Below are 26,066 nucleotides of genomic sequence, written 5' to 3' on the forward strand. Positions count from 1 at the left end.
ACCTGCTAGTAGGGCCTCGTATTCGGCTTGGTTGTTCGAAGCCTGGAACTCGAATTTTAGGGATAGTTCTATCCGCGTTCCTTGGTCGCTTTCGAGTATAACCCCGGCTCCGCTCCCAGTTTTGTTTGAGGACCCGTCGACATACAGGTTCCATGAGAGTGGGGTTCCAGGGGTCTCAGTGTATTCTGCGATGAAGTCGGCTAGATACTGAGATTTTATGGCAGTCCGGGTTTCATAGTGGAGGTCGAACTCGGACAGTTCCACTGCCCATTGCAGTATTCGTCCTGCCAGGTCTGTTTTTTGGAGGATGTGTCTCATGGGTTGGTTCGTCCGGATTTTGATGGTGTGGGCTTGAAAGTAGGGACGGAGCCTCCGAGCTGTGAACACTAGGGCGTAGGCGAATTTTTCTATCTTCTGATAGTTTAATTCGGCCCCTTGTAGTGCCTTGCTTACAAAATATATGGGGTGTTGTCCTCGGTCATTTTCTCGTATTAACGCTGAAGCGACTGCTCGATTTCCCACCGAGAGGTATAGTACGAGTTCTTCTCCTTTTAAAGGTCGGGTTAGGATTGGTGGCTGCCCGAGGAATTCCTTGAATTCTTGAAAGGCTTTTTCGCACTCTGGGGTCCATGAAAAGGGTTTCCCTTTCTTTAGGTGTGAGTAGAGAGGTAGTGACTTTATTGCTGCTCCTGCCAAGAATCTTGATAGGGCGGCTAGCCTTCCATTCAGTTGTTGTACTTCTTTGACACACGTCGGGCTCTTCATATTGAGTATCGCTTGGCATTTGTCCGGGTTTGCTTCGATGCCCCTTTGAGTCAGCATGAAGCCTAAGAACTTTCCGGCTTCTGCGGCGAAGGTGCACTTTGTCGGGTTAAGTCTCATGCTGTGTTTTCTGAGGGTGCCGAAGATACTGGTGAGGTCGGTCAGCAAGTTTCTGTCTTCTTGTGTCTTTACCAGCATGTCGTCGACGTACACCTCCAGCTGTAGTCCGATGTGCTCTGAGAACACTTTGTTCATTAGCCTCTGGTAGGTTGCCCCTGCGTTCTTCAGCCCGAAGGGCATTACTACGTAGCAGTAGTTTGCCCTTGGGGTTATGAACGAGGTCTTTTCTTGGTCGGGTCCGTACATCGGGATTTGATTGTATCCCGAGTATGCGTCCATGAAGGAGAGATATCTATGGCCTGAGGCTGCGTCTACCAAGGCGTCGATGTTTGGTAGTGGATATGGGTCTTTGGGGCAGGCTTTGTTGAGATCCGTGTAATCGACGCACATCCTCCATTTTCCGTTGGGCTTTTTTACCAGGACCACGTTTGCGAGCCATAGGGGGTATTTTACTTCCCTAATGAACCCTGCATCTAGCAGTGCTTGTACTTGTTCTTCTATTGCTTGCATGCGCTCGGGTCCGAGCTTCCGGCGTCTTTGTTGGACAGGTCGGGATCCCGGGTAAACTGATAGCTTATGGCACATCAGGACGGGGCTTATGCCTGGCATGTCGGAGGCTTTCCAGGCGAAGAGGTCGGAATTCTCCCTTAAGAGGGTTATGAGTTCCTCTTTTAGGCCCGTTTTGAGGTTTGCTCCTATGTTTGTTATTTTTTCAGGTGTGTTCCCAATCTGGACTTTTTCAGTCTCTCCCTCTGGTTGTGGCCGAAGATCTTCTCGGGATTGAACTCGTCCGAGTTCTATCGTGTTGACCTCCTTCCCTTTTAGGCTCAGGCTTTCGTTGTAGCATCGCCGCGCTAGTTTTTGGTCGCCTTTTAGGGTAGCGATTCCTTTTGCGGTAGGGAACTTCATACAGAGGTGTGGGGTCGAGACTATAGCTGCCAGTCTGTTTAGGGTTGGTCGCCCAATGAGGGCATTGTATGCTGAAGCGACGTCGACTATAATGTAGTCGATGCTTAATGTTTTAGATTGCTCGCCTCTTCCAAAGGTAGTGTGTAGCGAGATGTATCCTAAGGGATGGATCGGAGTATCCCTAGTCCAAATAGGTCGGTGGGATAGGCCTTTAGTTCTTTTTCTTCAAGTCCGAGCTTGTCGAAGGCCGTTTTGAACAGGATATCTGCTGAGCTTCCCTGGTCAATCAGGGTTCGATGTAAGTTGGCGTTTGCTAGGATAATGGTGATTACCATTGGATCGTCGTGTCCGGGAGTTATCCCTTGAGCATCTTCTCGGGTAAATGAGATAGTGGGTATTTCGGGCAGGGGACTGTCTTCTCGGACGTGATAGATTTCTTTGAGGTATCTTTTTCGCGAGGATTTGGATGTTCCTCCGCCTGCAAAACCTCAATTTATCATGTGAACATGTCTTTCAGGGGTTCGCGGGGTTTGTTCGGCCCGATCTTCGTTGTCTCCCCGCCTTCTCTTCCTGGTCTCTTCTCCTTTCTCTGCTATGTATCTGTCGAGTTTTCCTTCTCTGGCTAGCTTTTCTATAACATTTTTTAGGTCGTGGCAGTCGTTAGTAGGATGACCGTAGAGCTTGTGATATTCACAGTATTCGGACCGATCTCTCCCCGCTCTCTTGTGTTTAAGCGGTCGGGGCGGTGGGATCTTTTCGGTGTGGCATACTTCTCTGTAGACGTCTACCAGCGAGACTCGGAGGGGGGTGTAGTTGTGGTACTTCCGTGGCTTGTCCGAGTTGGGTTCTTCTTTCTTCTTCTGTTCCCGATCCCGATCTCGGAGTGGGTAGGTTGATTCTTTCCTAGAAGAGTCTCTTAGCTGGGAGGTTTCCTCCATGTTGATATATTTTTCTGCCCGCTCCTGCACTTCGTATAGGGAGGTCGGGTATCGTTTGGATAGGGATTGGCTAAACGGTCCCTCTTTTAGGCCGTTTGCTAGTCCCATGATGGCTGCTTCAGTGGGCAAGTGTTGTATGTCCAGGCAGGCTTTGTTGAATCGCTCCATGTATTCTCGGAGAGTTTCTTGGTTACCTTGTTTGATCCCGAGTAGACTGGGGGCATGTTTTGTCTTGTCCTTTTGAATAGAGAATCTTGTTAGGAATTTCTTGGTTAAGTCTTCGAAGCTGGTGATCGATCTTGGTGGCAGGTTGTCGAACCACTTCATAGCTGACTTGGTGAGAGTGGTGGGGAAGGCTTTGCACCGAATCGCGTCGGAGGCGTCGACTAGGTACATTCTGCTTCTGAAGTTGCTGAGGTGATGACTTGGATCGGTGGTGCCGTCGTAGAGGTCCATATCGGGTGGTTTGAAGTTTCGCGGTACCTTCTCCTTCATGATCTCTTGCGTGAAGGGATCGTGGTTGCCTTCGGTGGTGGTGCCGCGTTCTGTTCGGTCTTTCAGGTTGGCCTCTATTTTCCGCAGTTTTTCTTCTAATTCCCTGCGCTTTCGAGCTTCCCTTTTCAGATCTTGTTCAGTTTCTTTCTGCTTTTTTATGTCCTCCTCGAGTTGTTTTAGTCGGTTTTGTTGTGCTCGGACTGCTTCTAGAATTTCCGAGCTCTTCTCTTTTTCAGAAATTTGTGGATCTTTGTTTGGGAGTGACGTTTTTGGGCGATTCTGTTTGTTTCCTCCTGGAGTGCGTGGTGATAGAGGGCTGTCCGGTCGTTCTCCGGTGTCAATTTCGTCCTCTTGTTCAGATGTAGCGTGGTCATTGTTGAGAGGGTCGTCCGCCATGGTAGAGAGATGACTTCCAGGTTCCCCGGCAACGGCGCCAATGTTCCGAGGGTTTGCCTGAAACGTGTAGCTCGGTCGTCTGGAGAGGCCCGAGGTGGGGGGTTCAGTGACCCGAGCTTGATATGCAGAATGGTTGGTGGTTGTACCTGCAATGACACTCCGATGCTTAAGTTAGCATGGGTCCAAGCAGATATATGTAGATTTGGAATTGAATGCCATACCTGGGTGCTCCAGTGTATTTATAGTAGTTGGCGGTGATCTTCCCTGGATAAGATATTCTTATCTTATCTTATCTTTGGGAGTTTTATCCCTATCTTTGTGGAACCGCCTTTCCTAGGCCTTTTCGGCCTTTAGGTTTTGGGCTTCGTTCCTTTTGATGGGCCTTCCTTGTTTATTGTCCGAGGTCCGACCTTTAGGTGTGAGCTTTAGGACAAGGTCGGACCTCTTATGGATTTGCCAGGTTGGAGGACCTCGGTCAGGGTATGAACACCAACCATTCCATGAGATCAGAGTCTTCGTGGTATAGGCGAGAACAGATGGCGGCATTCAAGAGAATCCGGAAGGTCTAAACCTTGTCTGTGGTATTCTGAGTAGGATTCAATGATTGAATGACTGTGACGTGCTTCAAACTCCTAGCAGGCGGGGCGTTAGTGACAGACGCAAAAGAATCGATGGATTCTATTCCGGCCTGACCGAGAACCGACAGCTGAATTCCGCGTGCTGTGACAGAGCATATGCAATCGTTTTCACTGAGAGGATGGGAGGTAGCCATTGACAACGGTGAGACCCTACACAAGCTTGCCATGGAAAGGAATAAGAAGGATTGGATGAAGACAGTAGGAAAGCAGAGAGACGGAAGGGAAGGCATCTTCATGCGCTTATCTGAAGTTCCTACCAATGAATTACATAAGTATCTCTATCTTTATCTTTTATGTTATTTTCGTTTATCACCATATCCATTTGAGTCTGCCTGACTAAGATTTACAAGATGACCATAGCTTGCTTCATACTAACAATCTCCGTGGGATTGACCCTTACTCGCGTAAGGTTTATTACTTGGACGACCCAGTGCACTTGCTGGTTAGTTGTGCGAAGTTGTGTAATGCCATGGAATTGAGCTACCAAGTTTTTGGAGTTCATGACCGGGGATTATGAGAGTTGTGAAAAAGTATTGTTCACAATTTCGCGCACCAGTCACTAAGAGAACAAGACTCGTGATCATCATCATCAAGGAAACCTGCGTCTTGGGTTATTCCGTTCAATTCTTCATAAGATATTTGTATTGGAGGCGGTGCAAAATCCTCCTCAGCGTCAATTGTAGCATCCTCGACAGAGTCTTCCATGACTCTGTGTTCCCATGGAGGTTCAGCATCTCTTAAATCTTCAACCAACTCTTCCTCTTCTACAATGACAGCATCCTCTACTTGTTTCAGGACGAATTTATGATCTATGCTGTCCACTGGAGCTTCTCGTGTCTTCTTCACAGTACATTCTTCATTAGATTCTCCACATAAAGCCATGGGAGTCTGTTGAGTGTCTGAACGTCTGGAAGATAATTGAATTATTGCTTGCTCCAGTTGATGAAGGGTTGCATTAAATTGGTTTATTGATTCTTCGAGGCGAACCTGTGATTCTGGCTTTGATGGATATGGGCATGGTGTATGGGGGAGTGGTGGTTCTTGGGAGTAATTGGATTGGTGTTGGGGTGGATAAGGATCGTATGGTGGCGAATGGTGAAAAGAAGCTTGTGAGTATGGTGGATTAAGGTTGTGTTGAAATGATGGTCTCTGAGCATAGGGTGGGGCTTGTTGGTAGCTACAAGGCGGTCCACCATATCTATCAGCTTGGTATGCATTGTAGACTGGTCTTTGTCCATGATATCTAGGAGGGTGTTGTTGCCTAAAAGGGTTATTAGATCCTTGTGGCTCCATCCATCTTTGATTGCTTAGACCTTGATGCATAGTCCTGTTATAGCTTCCATTCCTTGCAACAAAATTAGAACCAAACTCAAAGCGAGGGGGTGAGAATTCATAATAGATATCAGAAATAAGAGGGAAGAGAGAAAACAAATAAACAAGTAAAAGAAAATATTTTTTTTGAAAAATATTTACAATAACCAATAATAAGGCACACGTTTGCAATTCCCCGGCAACGGCGCCATTTTGAAAGAACTGAAGATTGATGGTTTAGAAGTTATAGTAAACTCTCATTGTAAGTATAGTTACTAAACCAAGCAATCAACCTTTCTTACAAACGTTTTGGTTGTCACAAGTAACAAACCCTTTTAAAATTGATAACCGAGTATTCAAACCTCGGGTCGTCTTCTCAAGGAATTGCAGGGAGGTATGTTCTTATTATTGGCTATGAAAAAGGTAAAATTGGGGGTTTTGGAAATAAGGAACAAGTATGATAAATGATAAGCGAAATAAATAAATAACTATAAAATAAACTCTTGGCAAGATATGAAAATTCGGAAGTTCTATCCTAGTTGCTCCTATGAGAATGAAAGTTAATCCCACTTAGTTAACCTTTGCGTAAGCAATGGAAAGTCAAGTGAACTAATTGGTTAGATTTCCCAAGTCCTAGCCAAATCCTAAGGAAAGACTAGAGTTAGTGAAATTCCAGTTAATTAGCCGACATAACAATCAATCATGAATAGTTGATAACTCAAGAGCTTCCAGTTAATCAATTAAAGCCAATAACATAAAAAGCTAAATAAGAATCTTAGATCTAAAATACCTTAAATAACATACATTCAAAGCAATAGAATCTAACATGGAAAATATTCATAAGCCAATTGGGCAACATAAATCAAACATAAAATAAAAGTATTAAAGTATCTCAAAGTAGAGGAGAAATATAAAGTAAAAGAAATATTGAACCTCATGAAGAGTCGAATTAAATTCTAATTTCTAAAAATCCTAATTTCTAAATCCTAAGAGAGAGGAGAGAGCCTCTCTCTCTCTAAAAAATACATCTAAAATTAAAAATTGTGAATAATGAAAAGCTTCCTGAGTCTCTGCATGTTCCCTGAGTTTAATCTGTGTTTCTGGGCCGAAAACTGGGTTGAAATGCGGCCCAGAATCTCTGCCAGCGACTTTTGTAATTCTGCAGATCGCGCACGTCACGTGGACGCGTCATTCATGCGGACGTGTCACTTAGCATTTCTCGTACCACGCGTGCGCGTCGTCCACGCTTTCGTGTCGTTCGTGCAGCTTCCAATCCGCGTGGTCGCGTCAGGCACGCGAACACGTCACTCTAATTTCTTCCATTTCGCGCGGTCGTCTCCTCAATTCCTTGTATTCCTTCCATCTTTGCACACTTCCTCTTTATTCTCTAAGCCATTCCTGCCCTATGAAGCCTGAAACACTTAACACACAGATCAAGGCATCGAATGGTAATAAGAGAGGATTAAGATTAGCTAAATTAAGACCAAAGAAGCATGTTTTCAATCATAGAACTAAACTAGGAAGGAATTGTAAAATCATGCAAATCCTATGAATAAGTGGGTGAAAAGCTTGATAAAATCACTCAATTGAATACAATATAAACCATGAAATAGTGGTTTATCACTCACCATGGAACTCCTTCAGCATCAAGACATGAAAAACAGGAAGAATAGTGCTACCCGTAGGAAGCTTGAGCCGATATTCTGCTTTACCCACCCTACTTTATATGCAATAGGGCCCGAAGTACCTCCTTCCAAGCTTATGGGCCTATCGGTAAGGCTTCATTTTGAGCAACACCCAATCTCTCACCTTGTATTCCTTATCCCTCCTATGCTTGTTTGCTTGATTTTTCATCCTTATCGTGTCTGATGTAAGAATCGGAGTTTTTCCAAAAAACTGTTTAATTAGAATAGAATAGTTTAATTGCCCAAAACAAGATCTGAAAATTTAGAGTGAGAATTTGAGGATCTAAACGTGATTTCTAGACTCAGTAGGTTTTTCTGAGACAGAAAATGTGTTTTCTGCGAAAAACTGTGAACCGACAGTCAGATCGGTTGAACCAGTTCAAGTCTGCCCGGTACTGTGCGAACAAAGGTAAAAACAGTCAAAAACCTTAAAAAATATTAGATTGCAAAGACCGGGCGTTAATTTTAAAGGTTTAGTCCAAAGTTGGGCCAAACGAGCTAAAAATGCTAACGGGTTGGACCGGGCCTAAGTTGGGCCTAAGCCCAACATATATTAGGGTTTATCAAATGAACCCATTCAAAACACCACACTCACAAACACAACACACCAGCTGAGAAAGCGAAGATGGAGAAGAAAGAAGAGTCACTATTCACTTCTCACTTCAATCTGCGATATCTCGAGCTACGGTGCTCCGATTCACGTGCTATCAGCGGCTACGCAAAGCTCTCGCCGAGCCCGTCACTTCTATCCAAGCTTTGTGGTAAGCTTTTCGAGTTTCCTTGCCCAATTTTTGTGCCCTTGTGAAATTCGAATTTTTTGGTTTGGTTTTGAGTGAATTCTTGTGTTTTGGGTGTTTAGGTACACTCTAGCACTTGATTGCTTGTAGTTTTGGCTTCCAAAACTGTTGGGCAAGGTAAGAGCTCTTGAAACCCTTGTGATTTTATGATTATGTTGAGCCCTAGATTGATTAGTGATGATTTATGTGTATATAGCTTGATTATTGTGAGTTTGGGAGCTTTTGAAGCTTGTTGGTGCTTGTTAGAATCATATTGGATGCTTGCTTGTGGTTGGAATCTCTACTTGTGCCCTTTTGGGGTTGTGGTTCATATTGGGAATCGGCCAAGGTATGGTTTTGGTTTCCTCTATGTAGTATATAATATTCATGGACACTTAGGCTAGTGGCCTGTAGGTTAGGTTTGAATTAAAATGGTTGTTGAGTGTTGAATATTGATGTATGATGATTTATGATGGGTTGAGAAATTTTTTAGTTCAATTATGAGGATTAATATTGATATGTTGAGGATGAATAATTGTGTGGATTGAAAAGTGGTTTGATATTATATATGTGATGTTGAGGTTGTTGGAATGGTAATTGATGATTTGGAATGATTGATAAATGGCTACATTGATGATGGTAGTTGGATAAGGGAGATTGATATTGAAATTGATGATAGAATGATGATTGGTGAAGGTATTGGTGGGAAAATTGTTTGTGATGTTATATGTTTGATAATTGAGATTTAGGATGATGAAGTGTGATGTGAAAAATTGGTGTGAATGATAAATAGTGACCCAAAAGGGTAGATTGTGTTGAAATTGGAAGTGTGGTATTGTTTTGGTTGGATGTAGTTTGTGAAAGTTGGTGAATTAAGATTTTGAGTGTTGGTAAAAGTTTGGTTTTTGGTGAACTTTGTCTGATCATAACTTTTGCCTCAGTTTTCAAAATTTGTTGAAATTGGTTGAGAATTAAAGTTTATTGAAAACTCTTCGAATTGATATAAAGTTTGTAAAATATGGATTTTTGAAGAGAAACTTATGATCATTCAAAGTTGGTGTCAAGAAATTCTGCAGAGTTGCAGAATCCCTGCGAAATTTTAACTTGTGTGCACGCACACGCAGAGGCAGGCTATCTGTTCAGAGCATTATCACAGCTTGTGCGCGCACATACCCAATGAGGATTTACAACCTGTGCGAACGCACAGGTTGGAAAGGTCAGTCTGTTGGGGGCGCTAGCACGCCTTGTGCGAGTGAACAGAATTATAAAATTTGGTACCTGTGCGCACGCACACCCTTATGCGTATGCACACATTTTGAAACTTCTCCTAGGCGTGCGCACGCATACCCTTGTGCGTACGCACAATGCCCTATTTCTCAAATTGAAAACTTGTTTTCAACTATTTCACTTTCCCAACAAGATTGTAAGCTTCAATGACACAATTTTAGGACTCTTGGGCTTATTCTTGAGCATTGAAACATGGGAAAAGTCTTAGGAGAATTTATTTGGGTTTTACGTTAGAAAGTTAGCAAATAGAGTTGTAGGTTTATGGTGTACTGAGGATGGGTATGGTTGAGTGAGAAAGGAGGATGGTACTGGAATTGAAAAACTGATTAACTATGAGTTCGGAATGGTAATCATGAATTGATAATGGTTGTGATGAGTCGAGGACTCGAAGATAAATGATGATCTTGAAAGATGTTGAAAGTGTGCGGGGCTTATATCCCCGGTGCAACAGATTTTTCTGCTGCATGATTTATTGTGGTTGGTTCCTTCTCTGCTCCAGGAAGTGTGCAGGGCTTATATTGCTGGCATAGTAGACTCCTACTACATGAGTGTGTAGGGCACTATATCTCTGACGTAGCAGATTCGCTGCTGCATGAGTGTGCAGGGCACTATATCTCTTGCGTGGCAGAAAAGGCTACATCCGGGAGGATGTGTTGGGTTGGCATTTACAGACCAACAAGTGAGGGCATTCATCATATGCATCTCTTATGTGCTTGTTTGCTTTGATTATTTGAGTTTGCCTAATTGTATAATATGTATACTTGCTTCTTGAAATTCTTATTATATATTTGAATATTACATGTATTTTCCTTGCTTGCATTATTTATGTTTGTCTGGTGCTGAGGAGGTTAGGTAGGCGATGGCAATAGGATTGCATGGAGGGTAGGTTGGTGAAGGCTATGGGACAGTGGTGATTAGTCTAGTTAGTAATCCCCTAAGTTAGATTTACATTACCCTGTTATTATATTATGGTTTAAGTTATGTTTCAATGTTTTAGTTAAGCTTTACGATGAATCTCTTGATGGATATGAAGTCTAGGATTGCCTTTGGTGTCCCGGGGTCTTATATCTTACATCATTGGGCATTGTTACCATACTGAGAACCTCCGTTTCTCATACCATATTCTGTTGTTATTTTTCAGATGCAGGTCGCAACCCACCTCGGTGAGTTGCATTGATGGTGACAGAAGCGGAGGATCATGGATACTTTTTGGAGTCTTTTGTTTTATTTTGTATATGTCTCTCATCTTTTGTATTTTGCTTTTGTCTAGAGGCTTGTATTGAGAGAGAAAAACTTGCATAGCTGTTTTTATTGTCAGATTTCTATATGGTCCGTATATCGCAAGCCGGCTTAAACTCCGCGAGTCTGGCTAGATTCTTATGTTATTATACTATTATCTTTTGTTATATTATATCTATATCTGTGCTTTAAGTTAGTAGCTTCATTGGTACGTTTTGCGCTTCTTAAATCGTGTTTTTGAGCTACATCCTTCATCGGGCTTCTAGAGTATATTAATTCTTTCTATATATTATATGTATAAGCTTTAAGACTGTAGTAACCTTTGATTAACCTTTGCTTTATGACGCGAGGTAAAACTTAGGCTAATTAGGGTGTTACATTTAGTGGTATCAGAGCGGTTCGTCCTTGTGAGCCTGAGGGATGGACCGATTGTGCTTCATTACATACTCTGTGTGTCTTTTTCTTTGATGCGCTTAGGTTATCTACTTGATGTTGCATAGTATTCATGCCTTGGGTTGAGCTGTACGACCCGAGCTGATTGAAGACGAGTCGACCGACCTCTTTAGGTCGGGACTATCCGACCTCTTCTCAAAGAGCTCGGAAAAATTACCAGGAAAGCCCAAAAAGGGCCCAAACAGAGGAACACAACCCATGTCCAAGGGCAGCCCAAGCCTAGGGACATAAGGGCTGTTCCTTCAAAGATAGGATGACTTCACTCAAAAGATAAGATAAGATGACTATCTTATCCCAAAGGAAGATCACCCCACACCATTATAAATACACTAGAGCACCCAGGTATAACTCATACTCTGATTCTACTAAAAACCTGCTTAATACCCTTGCTAACTTAAGCATCAGAGTCCCTTGCAGGTACCACCACCCTCCGGTGATAAAGGATTAGCACCACCACCAAATCCAACAAGTCGGACACAACAGCTCCAACTAGTACAGAAGATCTCATCCGAGATCGACCTTCAGTTTCAGGTAACCCTTAGAACATTGGCGCTGTTACCAGGGACCTGAAAGTCATCCCATCATCATGGCGGACAACCTTGACAATGACCACGATTCTGATCTAGAAAATAGAACGCTGCATAAAAATGCGGACGCCACCTCCAAAGATGCACCTCAAAACAGGGAAGATAAGCAACCCCCAAACACAGAATTTTAGAGGCTCTACAAGCTTACCAGGATCGCCTCAAACAACTCGAAAAAGAGGCCGAACATCAACAGAAAGCTGAAAGAGACCTCCGGAGAGAAACTAGGCGACGTAAAGAGTTAGAAGACAAGCTCTTAAAGCTTGAAGCCAATCTAAAAACCAAGACTACTTGATCCAGTCATAAAGATAAACCCCGCAAAGATCAAGACCCATTCACCAAAGAGATTATGAAAGCGAAAGTCCCAAAGGACTTCAAAGCTCCCGACATGACCCCGTACGACGGCACATCAGATCCAAGCCATCATCTCAGCAATTTCAGAAGCAGAATGTATCTCACCGATGTCTCAGATGCAATTCGATGTAAAGCCTTCCCGATAGCCTTAACAAAGACAGCAATTAAATGGTTCGACAATCTGCCCCCTGATGATAAGTCATCTTATGCTAGTTTTACAAGCATTTTTCATTAGTTTCCTTAGGTTTTATGTAATTTCAATCAACCATCATTTATTTGACACAAAATTATATGGTTTAAGCTAGAATTAGTTAATTTTATGAATGATTTAGAAACCTTGTGAATTTGGTGATACTTTGACATGTTTGTGTGGTTGCTTGCAGGAGAAGAAAGGAGGGCAAGGCACCATGAAGGAGCATAAGGCCATCGCTCAACCAAGGGAGCTCTCAACCAAAGGAGCGCTCAACCAAGGGAGTGCTCAACAAAGGCCAACGTTCACAAGGAGCGCTCAAAGAAGTGAGTGCTATGCTTACGAGTGTGAGCATTTTCGTCCTCCTCAACTAAGGAAGCAAGGCGCGCGCAAGAAAAGCAAGGCACATCAAAGACTGGTGCTCAATTAAGTGAGCTCTACGCTCACAAGTGTGAGCGTTCTTGTGCGTTAGAAGCAAGGAAAGCAAGGCCAAGTCAAGGAGAGCTCAAAGAAGTAAACGCTACGCTCATAAGTGTGAACATTTTCGAGCACTTACCCAAGGAAATTAAGGAAGTGCAGCTCTCACAAGAGGGAACACCAAGGCTCGAAGAGGGAGCACCCAAAGGAGCGCTAGACATAGCGCTCAATTAAGGAAGCATAGTGCTCACTAAAAGGAGCGCCAAGGATCGAAGAGGGGGCACACATTGAAGCAACAAGGAGTAGCGCTCACAATTTGAGCGCAGCGCTCACTTATTGAGCGCTAGAAGCATGCTTGGCCAAAGGAAAATGAATGCTACGCTCACAAAACCAAATGGAGCGCTCCACTAGAGCATGCCTCCAACCCATGCCACTTGAACCAAAGCCACCCGGATCCACCTTCCTTCAAATCCAAATTGGAAAATTCCACTCCAAGCTTTGAAGACAAAAAATAAAAAGTGTATAAATAGGAGTTAATTTGATTTGTAAAGGACCTTTTTGCTCATTATTAGTTTTCACTTTTAATTTTCATTTGTTTTGAATTTGGGGAATTGGGATTAGATCTAGTTTTCTTTCTGTTTTCATTTTCTTTCTTCTGCAACTTCTTCTTTCTATATTGGGATTTTGAATTCAAATTGAAGAACTCCATTGAATTTCTTGATCTGAGAATCATCTGTGCTTCCCTTTCATCTAGTTCTGAGAATTGGAGAATTGGATCAAGATCTTCTTTGCTGTTTTCATTTTCATTTCTTCTGCAATTTCTTTTCTGTTTGATCAAGGGAGTGATTGAGATCTAGATCTGTGGTGCACGAAATTGTGATCATCAATGGCACCATCAACATGGTACGCTCAATTGCAATCTCAACTCTTTATCACAACTTCACACAACTAACCAGCAAGTGCACTGGGTCGTCCAAGTAATAAACCTTACGCGAGTAAGGGTCGATCCCATGGAGATTGTCGGTATGAAGCAAGCTATGGTCATCTTATAAATCTCAGTCAGGCGAATTCAAATGGTTATGGAGGATTGATAATTAAAAGATGAATAAAACATAAAATAAGGATAGAGATACTTATGTAATTCATTGGTGAGAATTTCAGATAAGTGTATGGAGATGCTTTGTCCCTTCCGTCTCTCTGCTTTCCTACTGTCTTCATCCAATCCTTCTTACTCCTTTTCATGGCAAGCTGTATGTTGGGAATCACCGTTGTCAATGGCTACAGTCCCGTCCTCTCAGTGAAAATGTTCAACGCGCTCTGTCACAGCACGGCTATTCATCTGTCGGTTCTCGATTATGTCGGAATAGAATCCAGTGATTCTTTTGCGTCTGTCACTAACGCCCCACAATCGCGAGTTTGAAGCTCGTCACAGTCATTCAATCCTTGAATCCTACTCGGAATACCACAGACAAGGTTTAGACTTTCCGGATTCTCAAGAATGCCGCCATCAATTCTAGCTTATACCACGAAGATTCTGATTAAGGAATCCAAGAGATAAACATTCAAGCCTTGTTTGCATGTAGAATGGAAGTGGTTGTCAGGCACGCGTTCATAAGTGAGAATGATGATGAGCGTCACATAATCATCACATTCATCATGTTCTTGGGTGCGAATGAATATCTTAGAACAAGAATAAGCTGAATTGAATAGAAGAACAATAGTAATTGCATTAATACTCGAGGTACAGCAGAGCTCCACACCTTAATCTATGGTGTGTAGAAACTCCACCGTTGAAAATACATAAGTGATAATGGTAATCATTGGCTTCGGCCCCAGAGAGGGAACCAGAAGAACCAAGATGAAAATACAGTAGCAAAAGGTCTTATTTATAGAGAACTAGTAGCTTAGAGTTTACAGAAATGAGTAAATGACATAAAAATCCACTTCTGGGCCCACTTGGTGTGTGCTTGGGCTGAGCATTGAAGCTTCCATGTGTAGAGACTTTTCTTGGAGTTAAACGCCAGCTTTTGTGCCAGTTTGGGCGTTTAACTCCCACTTCTGTGCCAGTTTGGGCGTTTAACGCCGGGAATTCTTGAGCTGATTTGGAACGCCGGTTTGGGCTATCAAATCTCGGGCAAAGTATGAACTATTATATATTTCTGGAAAGCCCTGGATGTCTACTTTCCAACGCAATTGAGAGCGCGCCAATTGGGCTTCTGTAGCTCCAGAAAATCCACTTCGAACATAGGGAGGTCAGAATCCAACAGCATCTGCAGTCCTTTTTCAGCCTCTGAATCAGATTTTTGCTCAGGTCCCTCAATTTCAGCCAGAAAATACCTGAAATCACAGAAAAACACAAAAACTCATAGTAAAGTCCAGAAAAGTGAATTTTAAATAAAAACTAATAAAAATATAATAAAAAGTAACTAAAACATACCAAAAACACACTAAAAACAATGCCAAAAAGCGTATAAATTATCCGCTCATCACAACACCAAACTTAAATTGTTGCTTGTCCCCAAGCAATGGAAAATCAAATAGGATAATAAGAAGAGAATATACAATGAATTTCAAAAACTTCTATGAAGATCAGTATTAATTAGATGAGCGGGGCTTTTAGCTTTTTGCCTCTGAACAGTTTTTGCATCTCACTTTATCCTTTGAAATTCAGAATGATTGGCTTCTATAGGAACTCAGAATTCGGATAGTGTTATTGATTCTCCTAGTTAAGTATGATGATTCTTGAACACAACTACTTTATGAGTCTTGGCCGTGGCCCAAAGCACTCTGTTTTCCAGTATTACCACCGGATACATCCATGCCACAGACACATAACTGGGTGAACCTTTTCAGATTGTGACTTAGCTTTGCTAGAGTCCCCAATTAGAGGTGTCCAGGGTTCTTAAGCACACTCTTTTTGCTTTGGATCACGACTTTAACCGCTCAGTCTCAAGTTTTCACTTGACACCTTCACGCCACAAGCACATGGTTAGGGACTGATGACAAGTCATCATATACCCATTTTTCAAGCTAATTTCACTTGTTTTGTTAGCATTTATGCACTTTCTTGCATCCTAAGTAAGTGATTTGGAGTGAAAATGCATAACTTCTTTAAATCAAGCAACCACCATGAAATTAATGTTAAATCATAAGGTTTAAGCTAATTTTAATTAAATTTTAATTGATTTATAAGCCTTATGAATTTAGTGATACTTGGAGTGGTTGTTTTGGTTTATTGTAGGTGAAGAAAAGAAAAAAAGAAGGAAAAGCGTAGCCTAAGGAAATGTGGCCCAAGGAGAAGAAAGTGTGGTCAAAGGAAGGAAAAGTGTGCCGCATGCAATGGGGGAGGCAAGCATTGCCCTCCACAAGGGCACACTGCCCTCTAGGAGGGCAACATAAGGGAACAAAGCAAAGAAGGCAACTCTGCCCTGCCCACTACAAGGGCAGAGCACAAATTTGTGCTTTGAAATCAAGAAGAAGAAAATGTTGCCCTGCCCTCCACAAGGGCAGTATCGGGCTCACAAGGGGAAAAAATCAAAGGAAAATGTCTCCAAATGCTTGCCACAAGAGTTGAACACGGGACCATGAAGAAGCAAGGAACTAAGTGCCATCACCGTGCCAAGAAAGCCAAGGAAATTTATTAGCGTGTGTTTCGGCCATGATTCGAACTTGGGACATCAAAGTGAAAACACTGCCCTGCCCTCCGCGAGGGCAGGGCAGCATTTTGTGTGGCATGATTCTGGCGCACCAAGGAATGAATCTGGCAGCACCAGCGCGCACCACAGCACGATCCTGGCAGCACCAGCACGCACCACAACACAAATTCTGGCGCACCAATCTTTCCTGCCCTGCCCTTCGCGCGGGCAGGGCAGCGTTCTGCGCACCAAGACCGCACCAGCTCGCACCATGCACGCACCAAGCACCATTTTCTGCCCTGCCCTCCACAAGGGCAGGGCAGCCTCCTGGGAGCTATTGTTTTTGGGCCGAAAATTCAATTAAAAGTCCAATTTAATTCAATTCTTCACCAAATCAAAAGCCCATCCAAATCCCAAGATCCAAGAATAGAAAGTGTATGAATAGGAGTTAGTTTGATGTAATTAGGATCTTTACTTTTAAAAACTTTTAGCTTTGCTTTTGAATTTTGCACTTTCTTTGAGCTTTGAGCTTTTGCACTTTCCTTGAGAAACTTGACTGAGATTTCAGAGAATTAGGGAGGAGAATTGATCTCTCTTCTTCCTCGTTCTTGCTTGGGTCTTTTTAATTTCCTTGTTTTGATTCTTGGGTGTTAAGAATTGAGGAAATTCTGTCTCAATCTCCACTCAAGAACTCTTTAGTTTCTTTTCTGCATAATTGAATCTATTTACATTCTCTTTACTGTTCCTTCTTCAATTTCTTGTCAATTGCTTTGAGAACTTGGATCTAGGAAGGTAATTGAGATCTAGGCTCTGCTACCTAGTCTCTTGAACCCTGAGATCCCAATTTACTTTTGGTTCTTCTGTGAACCTTGCTGCATTTTAATTTCAATTTCTGTTTGAATCCTCATTGCTTCCAATTCAATTTCTGCTCTCTTAATTGTGGCAATTCAATTTCTCTTTGTTTAGATTCTGCAATCCCAGTCCTCAAACCCCTTTTATATTCAAGCAATTTACATTTCTTGCACTTTAAGTTTCTGCAATTTACATTTCTTGCACTTTAAGTTTCTGTCAATTACTCTCTTGTTCTTTAAGATTCTGCAAGTTTACTTTCCTGCTCTTTAATTTACTGCAAAATCCCCCTTTCCCTTTACATTCCAAGCAATTTATCTTCTGTTAAATACAACCCACTCAACCAAAACTTGATTCGCTTGACTAAACCAACCACTAAACTAAAATTGCTCAATCCTTCAATCCCTGTGGGATCGACCTCACTCATGTGAGTTATTATTACTTGATGCGACCCGGTACACTTGCCGGTGAGTTTTGTGTCGGATCGTTTTCCGCACATCAAGTTTTTGGCGCCGTTGCCGGGGATTGAAATAGATTGACAATGACTAAGTAAGGTGGTGGTCTAGATTAAGCATTTTTTTCTTTTTAACTAAGCACATTAACTGTTTGACACATTGTGTCACCTAACCCTCTAACCACATTCTAGCATTAGAATGTCCATGTTTCATTTGGTTTGTTTGTGATTCTTGCAAGTCATGGATGCTGAGGTGCGTGAAGAGGGAGTGAGCAACAATACCCAGCCTGCAAGAAGGGTGTTGGCCTCTTACACTATCCCCAATGCAAGAAACTGCAGGAGTAGCATACTCACTCCCAACGTTCATGCAAATAATTTTGAGTTGAAGCCTCAACTTATCACTCTGGTGCAGAACAATTGCTCCTATGGAGGAAGTCCACTTGAAGATCCAAACCAACACTTATCCATCTTCCTCAGGATTTGTGAAACTGTCAAAACAAGTGGTGTGCATCCAGACATCTACAAGCTACTGCTGTTTCCATTCTCTTTGAAGGATAAGGCCACTCAATGGCTAGAGACATTTCCCAAAGAAAGCATCAATAATTGGGAAGACTTAGTGAGCAAATTCCTAGCCAAGTTCTATCCTCCCCAAAGGATTATCAAGCTGAAAACAGAGGTGCAAACATTCATTCAAAGGGATGGAGAGTCGCTGTATGATGCCTGGGAGAGATACAAGGCCTTAATCAGGAAATGTCCCCCAGAAATGTTTAGTGAGTGGGATAGACTCCAAAATTTCTATGAAGGGTTGACACAGAAAGCTCAAGAAGCATTAGATCATTCAGCAGGAGGCTCATTGCAGCTAATGAAGATAGCAGAGGAAGCCCAAAACCTCATAGAGATGGTGGCAAACAATCAATATTTCTTTGCTCATCAAAGACAACGCCAACCAGCCCAGAAAAGGGATGTGATGGAGCTTGAAGGTGTTGACGTTCTCTTGGCACAAAACAAACAGATGCATCAACAACTTCAGCAACAAATAGAAATGATGGCGAAGAAAATTGATGGACTGCAAGGTGTTGCAGTAAACACACAACGCCAATCTCAAACCTCACATGGGTGGAATCAATCTGAAGAAAGTTTTGGGACATTCAATTTTGAGCAACAAAGCCCTGAGCAGGTGCAATGCATGAACAACACTTCAAGTTCATTTCAACACAATTTTCATGGTGATGCACACAAGACACCCTGGAAGACTCATTCTAATTCAAGGTGGGGTGAGCATCAGAATCAAGGACAAAGGGACTTCAACTCTGGCAGCCTCAGCAACACAAGCAACCATAACCATTCATCCAATAATACTATCCAATTCAAAAATTCACAAAACACATATCACCAACCCTATAATAACTCACAAAACCACCAGAATAACTTTTCCACATCCACATCCCACCCACAAAGTACCCCCATAATTAATTCAAACAACTTCCAACAACAACCATCTCATTTCACACAACCACAACCAAATTCAGACTCTCAAAGAATCTCAAGTCTAGAGAAAATGATGGAGAAACTCATGAAAAATCAAGAAATGGCAAGACAAGATCAGGAAGCTGCAAGGAAAGATCAGACCCTGGCATTCAAAAACCAAGAAACCTCAATCAGAAACCTTGAGAGACACATGGGCAAATGGCTAAGCAGATTTCAGAAATAGATGAGAAGAGAGCAAATGCCGTCCCCAATGTCACTGAAGAACACCCAAGGGACAAAGGAAAAAACACAAAATGGGAGGAGTGCAAAGTAATCACAGTGGGAAGTGAGAAGACTATGAAGAAGGAAGCCATCAATCAGGACAAACACAACAGAGAAGTTCCACAAGAAGAGACAGAAGGGAAAAGTAAAGAGGATCAAGAAACCAAAAATGTACAAATTTCAAAAGGATACAAGAACACCCTTGAATCACAACTACAAGAGAAGAGGGAAGGAGTGAATCCTTGTGTCCCCAAACTTCCATACCCTCAGAGGTTTAAAAAAGAAAATGAGAATAAGCAATACTCAAAATTCCTGGACATATTCAAAACACTCAGCATCAATATTCCTTTCTTGGAAGCACTTGAACAGATGCCATTATATGCCAAATTTATGAAAGAAGTGCTAACAAAGAAAAGACCCTTGAAGGAAGGACAAATTGTTGAGATGACAAAGGAATGTAGTGCTATCCTCCAAAGAGAGTTGCCAGAGAAGAAAGATGATCTTGGGAGTTTTTACATACCTTGCACCATAGGAGACATAACAATTGAGAAGTCATTATGTGACCTTGGTGCAAGCATAAACTTGATGCCTTTGTCTCTAATGAGGAAACTCCGAATTTTTGAGCTGAAATCCACACGAATATTCCTGCAAATGGCTGACAAATTGATGAGCGGATAATTTGTACCCTTTTTGGCATTGTTTTTAGTATGTTTTTAGTAGTTTTAGTTAAGTTCTTAGTATATTTTTATGAGTTTTTAGTTAAAATTCACTTTTCTGGACTTTACTATGAGTTTGTGTGTTTTTCTGTGATTTCAGGTATTTTCTGGCTGAAATTGAGGGACCTGAGCAAAAATCTGATCTAGAGACTGAAAAGGACTACAGATGCTGTTGGATTCTGACCTCCCTGCACTCGAAGTGGATTTTCTGGAGCAACAGAAGCCCAATTGGCGCGCTCTCAACGGCGTTGGAAAGTAGACATCCTGGGCTTTCCAGCAATATATGATAGTCCATACTTTGCCCAAGATTTGATGGCCCAAACCGGCGTTCAAAGTCACCCTCAGGAATCCCAGCGTTAAACGCTGGAACTGGCACCCAAATGGGAGTTAAACGCCCAAACTGGCATAAAAGCTGGCGTTTAACTCCAAGAAGAGTCTCTACACGAAAATGCTTCATTGCTCAGCCCAAGCACACACCAAGTGGGCCCGGAAGTGGATTTTTATGTCATTTACTCATCTCTGTACACCCTAGGCTACTAGTTTTCTATAAGTAGGACCTTTTACTATTGTATTGAGATATCGGGGTAGCTATCTTCGTGTTTTATGCTATCTTAGATCATTGGGAGGCTGGCCATTCGGCCATGCCTAGACCTTATGCTTATGTATTTTCAACGGTGGAGTTTCTACACACCATAGATTAAGGTGTGGAGCTCTGCTGTACCTCGAGTATTAATGCAATTACTATTGTTCTTCCATTCAATTCCGCTTGTTCTTGTTCTAAGATATCACTTGTTCTTCAACTTGATGAATGTGATGATCCGTGACACTCATCATCATTCTCACTTATGAACAAAGTGACTGACAACCACTCTTGTTCTACAAGCAACCAAGGCTCTAGTGAATATCTCTTGGATTCCTGATTGCACGATGCATGGTTGATCGCCTGACAACCGAGTGCTCGCCTGACAAACGAGCCAACCATTCCGTGAGATCAGAGTCTTCGTGGTATAGGCGAGAACAGATGGCGGCATTCAAGAGAATCCGGAAGGTCTAAACCTTGTCTGTGGTATTCTGAGTAGGATTCAATGATTGAATGACTGTGACGTGCTTCAAACTCCTAGCAGGCGGGGCGTTAGTGACAGACGCAAAAGAATCGATGGATTCTATTCCGGCCTGATCGAGAACCGACAGCTGAATTCCGCGTGCTGTGACAGAGCATATGCAATCGTTTTCACTGAGAGGATGGGAGGTAGCCATTGACAATGGTGAAACCCTACACAAGCTTGCCATGGAAAGGAATAAGAAGGATTGGATGAAGACAATAGGAAAGCAGAGAGACGGAAGGGAAGGCATCTTCATACGCTTATCTGAAGTTCCTACCAATGAATTACATAAGTACCTCTATCTTTATCTTTATGCTTTATTCGTATATCACTATACCCATTTGAGTCTGCCTGACTAAGATTTACAAGGTGACCATAGCTTGCTTCATACCGACAATCTCCGTGGGATCGACCCTTACTCACGTAAGGTATTACTTGGACGACCCAGTGCACTTGCTGGTTAGTTGTGCAAAGTTGTGTAGTGATCACAATTTCGCGCACCAAGTTTTTGGCGCCGTTGCCGGGGATTGTTTTGTGTATGGACAACTGACGGTTCATCTTGTTGCTTAGATTAGGTATTTTTTTTCAGAGTTCTTAAGAATGAATTCTAGTGTTTCAAGGTGATGTTCTTATCATCACCAAAGCTGATTGATCATCATCAATTTAGCTCTTGAATGCAATGTCCTGCTAAAGCTTAGCTAGCTATGTCTAATTCCTTTAGACTAAAGCTTTAGACTAACATTGCATGATTCCTGGAATTCTCATTAAGAATTTTGATACCTTTATTTTCTTCTTCCACTTAATTTTCGAAAAAACACAAAAAAATTACAAAATCATAAAATCCAAAAAATTTCTTGTTTGAGTCTAGTGTCTCATTTTAAGTTTGGTGTCAATTGCATGCATTCATTCATGTGTCTCAAGGATCTTCAAGATGTTATTGATGATTTCTGACTCTAATCTTTAAATTCTCTTGACTTGAGTGTTTTGTGTGTCTCATATGCATTCTCATTAGTGTCAGTAGTATACAAACTGCTAAGTTTGGTGTCTTGCATGCATTGTTATTTGATTTTAGTTGCATTTTGATTATTAAAAATCCAAAAATATTTTTAATTTGTGTCTTCTCAAGTCAATAATACAGGGAATTGAAGATTCAGAACATACTGCAGAGGAATTATACAGAAAAAGCTGGGCGTTCAAAACGCCCAGTGAAGAAGGACAGACTGGCGTTTAAACGCCAGCCAGGGTGCCTGGTTGGGCGTTTAACGCCCAAAAGGGTATAGTTTTGGGCGTTAAACGCCAGAATGTGCACCATTCTGGGCGTTTAACGCCAGGATGGCACAAGGGGGAGGATTTTGTTTTCAAATCAATTTTCTTTCAAGTTTTCAAAGTTTTTCAAAATCGAATCTTTTTCAAATCATATCTTTTCAATCAAATGTTTTCAAAATTAATTTCTTTCCTTTTTCAAAGATACTTGCTATCAATTAATGATTTGATTCAACATTTCAAGTATGTTGCCTTTTCTGTTGAGAAAGGTTTAATGTTTGAATCATATCTTTTCTTGATAGCCAAGTTATTAATTTTTAAAATCAAATCTTTTTAAAATTGTTTTCAAATCATGTCTTCTCAATCACATATTTTTAAAATCAATCATATCTTCTTAACCTCATCTTTTTCAAAATAGTTTTCAATCAAATCTTTTTGATTTCAAATTTCAAAATCTTTTTCAAAAATCACTTGATTTCTTTCCCACTCTTATTTTCGAAAATTAATTAGTTTTTTTTTTTCAAAATGTTTTTCAAATTCTTTTACTTAATTTTCGAAAATTACCTTCCCTCCTCTCACATCCTTCTATTTATGGACTAACACTATTCCTTAATGCAAAATTCGAACTCCATCTTCTTTGATAAGTTCGAATTTTCTACTTCTGTCTTCTACTTTCCTTTTCCTCTGACACCTAAAGGAATCTCTATACTGTGACATAGAGGATTCCACATTTTCTTGTTCTCTTCTCCTTCATATGAGCAGGAGCAGGGACAAAGGCATTATTGTTGAAGCTGACCCTGAACCTGAAAGGACCTTGAAGCGAAAGCTAAGAGAAGCTAAGGAACAATTCTCTGTTGAGGACCTAACAGAAATCTTCAAAGAAGAAGAACCCATGGCAGCCGAAAACAACAACAATGCAAACAATGCAAGGAAGGTGCTGGGTGACTTTACTGCACCTACTCCCGACTTCTATGGGAGAAGCATCTCTATCCCTGCAATTGGAGCAAACAACTTTGAGCTTAAGCCTCAATTAGTTTCTCTAATGCAACAGAATTGCAAGTTTCATGGACTTCCATTGGAAGATCCGCATCAGTTTTTAGCTGAATTCTTGCAAATCTGTGACACTGTCAAGACTAATGGGGTAGACCCTGAGGTCTATAGACTTATGCTATTCCCTTTTGCTGTAAGAGACAGAGCTAGGACATGGTTGGACTCACAACCTAAAGAAAGCCTGGACTCATGGGAAAAGCTAGTCAATGCCTTCTTGGCAAAGTTCTTTCCACCTCAAAAATTGAGCAAGCTTAGAGTGGAAGTCCAAACCTTCAGACAGAAGGATGGAGAATCCCTCTATGAAGCTTGGGAAAGATACAAACAATTGATCAGAAAATGTCCTTCTGACATGCTTTCTGAATGGAGCATCATAGGTATTTTCTATGATGGTCTCTCTGAACTATCCAAGATGTCTTTGGATAGCTCTGCTGGAGGATCTCTTCATCTGAAGAAGACGCCTACAGAAGCTCAAGAGCTAATTGAAATGGTTGCAAATAACCAATTCATGTACACTTCTGAAAGGAATCCTGTGAACAATGGGACTAATCAGAAGAAAGGAGTTCTTGAGATTGATACTCTGAATGCCATATTGGCTCAGAACAAGATATTGACTCAACAAGTCAATTTGATCTCTCAAAGTCTGTCTGGAATGCAAAATGCACCAAGCAGTACTAAGGATGCTTCATCTGAAGAAGAAGCATATGATCCTGAGAACCCTTCAATGGAAGAGGTGAATTACCTAGGAGAACCCTATGGAAACACCTACAATTCTTCATGGAGAAATCACCCAAATCTCTCAAGGAAGAATCAAGAGAGACCTCAACAAGGTTTCAATAACGATAATGGTGGAAGAAATAGGTTTAGCAATGGCAAGCCTTTTCCATCATATTCTCAGCAACAGACAGAGAATTCTAAGCAGAACAACTCTGACTTAGCAACCATGTTCTCTGATCTAATCAAAACCACTCAAAGTTTCATGACTGAAACAAGGTCCTCCATTAGGAATTTGGAGGCACAAGTGGGACAGCTGAGCAAGAAAGTTACTGAACTCCCTCCTAGTACTCTCCCAAGCAATACAGAAGAAAATCCAAAAGGAGAGTGCAAGGCCATCAACATGGCCGAATTTGGAGAGGAAGGAGAGGAAGTGAACGCCACTGAGGAAGACCTCAGTGGGCGTGCATTGACCTCCATTGAGTTCCCCAATGAGGAACCATGGGAATCTGAGGCTCAAAATGAGACCATAGAGATTCCATTGGACTTACTTTTGCCTTTCATGAGCTCTGATGAGTATTCTTCCTCTGAAGAGGATGAGTATGTCACTGAAGAGCAAGTTGCTAAATATCTTGGAGCAATCATGAAGCTAAATGACAAGTTATTTGGAAATGAGACTTGGGAGAATGAACCTCCTTTGCTCACCAAAGAACTGGATGACTTGTCTAGGCAGAAATTACCTCAAAAGAGACAAGATCCTGGGAAGTTTTCAATACCTTGTACCATAGGCACCATGACCTTCAAGAAGGCCCTGTGTGACTTAGGGTCAAGTGTAAACCTTATGCCTCTCTCTGTAATGGAGAAGCTAGGGATCTTTGAGGTGCAAGCTGCAAGAATCTCATTAGAGATGGCAGACAACTCAAGAAAACAAGCTCATGGACTTGTAGAGGATGTTTTGGTAAAGATTGAAGACCATTACATCCCTGCTGATTTCATAGTCCTAGAGACTGGGAGGTGCATGGATGAAACCATCATCCTTGGCAGACCCTTCCTAGCCACAGCAAAGGCTGTAATTGATGTTGATAGAGGAGAGTTGACCATTCAAGTGAATGAAGAATCCTTGGTGTTTAAGGCTCAAGGATATCCCTCTGTCATCATGGAAAGGAAGCATGAAGAGCTTCTCTCAAATCAGAGTCAAATAGAGCCCCCACAGTCAAACTCTAAGTTTGGTGTTGGGAGGCCACAACCAAACTCTAAGTTTGGTGTTGAACCCCCACATTCAAACTCTAAGTTTGGTGTTGGGAGGTTCCAACATTGCTCTGAGAAAATGTGAGGCTCCATGAGAGCCATCTGTCAAGCTACTGACATTAAAGAAGCGCTTGTTGGGAGGCAACCCAATGTTATATTTTATCTATTTTCTTTTGTTATTTTATGTTTTTTGTCGGTTGATGATCATGAGAAGTCACAAAATCAATTGAAAAAGTTAAAACAGAATGAAAAACAGGAAGAAAAACAGCACACCTTGGAGGAAGAACTTACTGGCGTTTAAACGCCAGTAAGGCTAGCAGGTGGGCGTTTAACGCCCAGTCTGGCACCATTCTGGGCGTTTAACGCCAGAAAGGGGCACCAGACTGGCGTTAAACGCCAGAAAAGGGCAAGAACCTGGCGTTAAACGCCAGGAATGGGCACCAGCCCGGCGTTTAACGCCAGAAATGGCTCAAAACGTGATTTTGAATGCCATTTGGTGCAGGGATGACTTTTCCTTGACACCACAGGATCTGTGGACCCCACAGGATCCCCACCAACCCCACCACTCTCTCTCTCTTCTTCACCCATTCACCAATCACCTCAACTCCTCTTCCCCAAAAACCCTTCACCTATCAAATCCCTTCTTCCTCTTCACCACTCACATCCATCCTTCATAAAACCCCACCTACCTCACCATTCAAATTCAAACCAATTTCACACAACCTAAACACCAC

General features: G+C 41.9%; 1 non-coding gene across 1 annotated transcript; it reads right to left on the minus strand.

Moving 5' to 3' along the window:
* Nucleotides 1-23,620: 23,620 nt before the first annotated feature.
* On the minus strand, nt 23,621-23,728 carry LOC130955988 (small nucleolar RNA R71). The gene has a single exon (XR_009076957.1). It is a non-coding gene; the product is annotated as a small nucleolar RNA R71 (small nucleolar RNA).
* Nucleotides 23,729-26,066: the final 2,338 nt, after the last annotated feature.

Source organism: Arachis stenosperma, chromosome 1 (genome assembly GCF_014773155.1).
Source record: "Arachis stenosperma cultivar V10309 chromosome 1, arast.V10309.gnm1.PFL2, whole genome shotgun sequence".
In the NCBI taxonomy this organism is placed as follows: domain Eukaryota; kingdom Viridiplantae; phylum Streptophyta; class Magnoliopsida; order Fabales; family Fabaceae; genus Arachis; species Arachis stenosperma.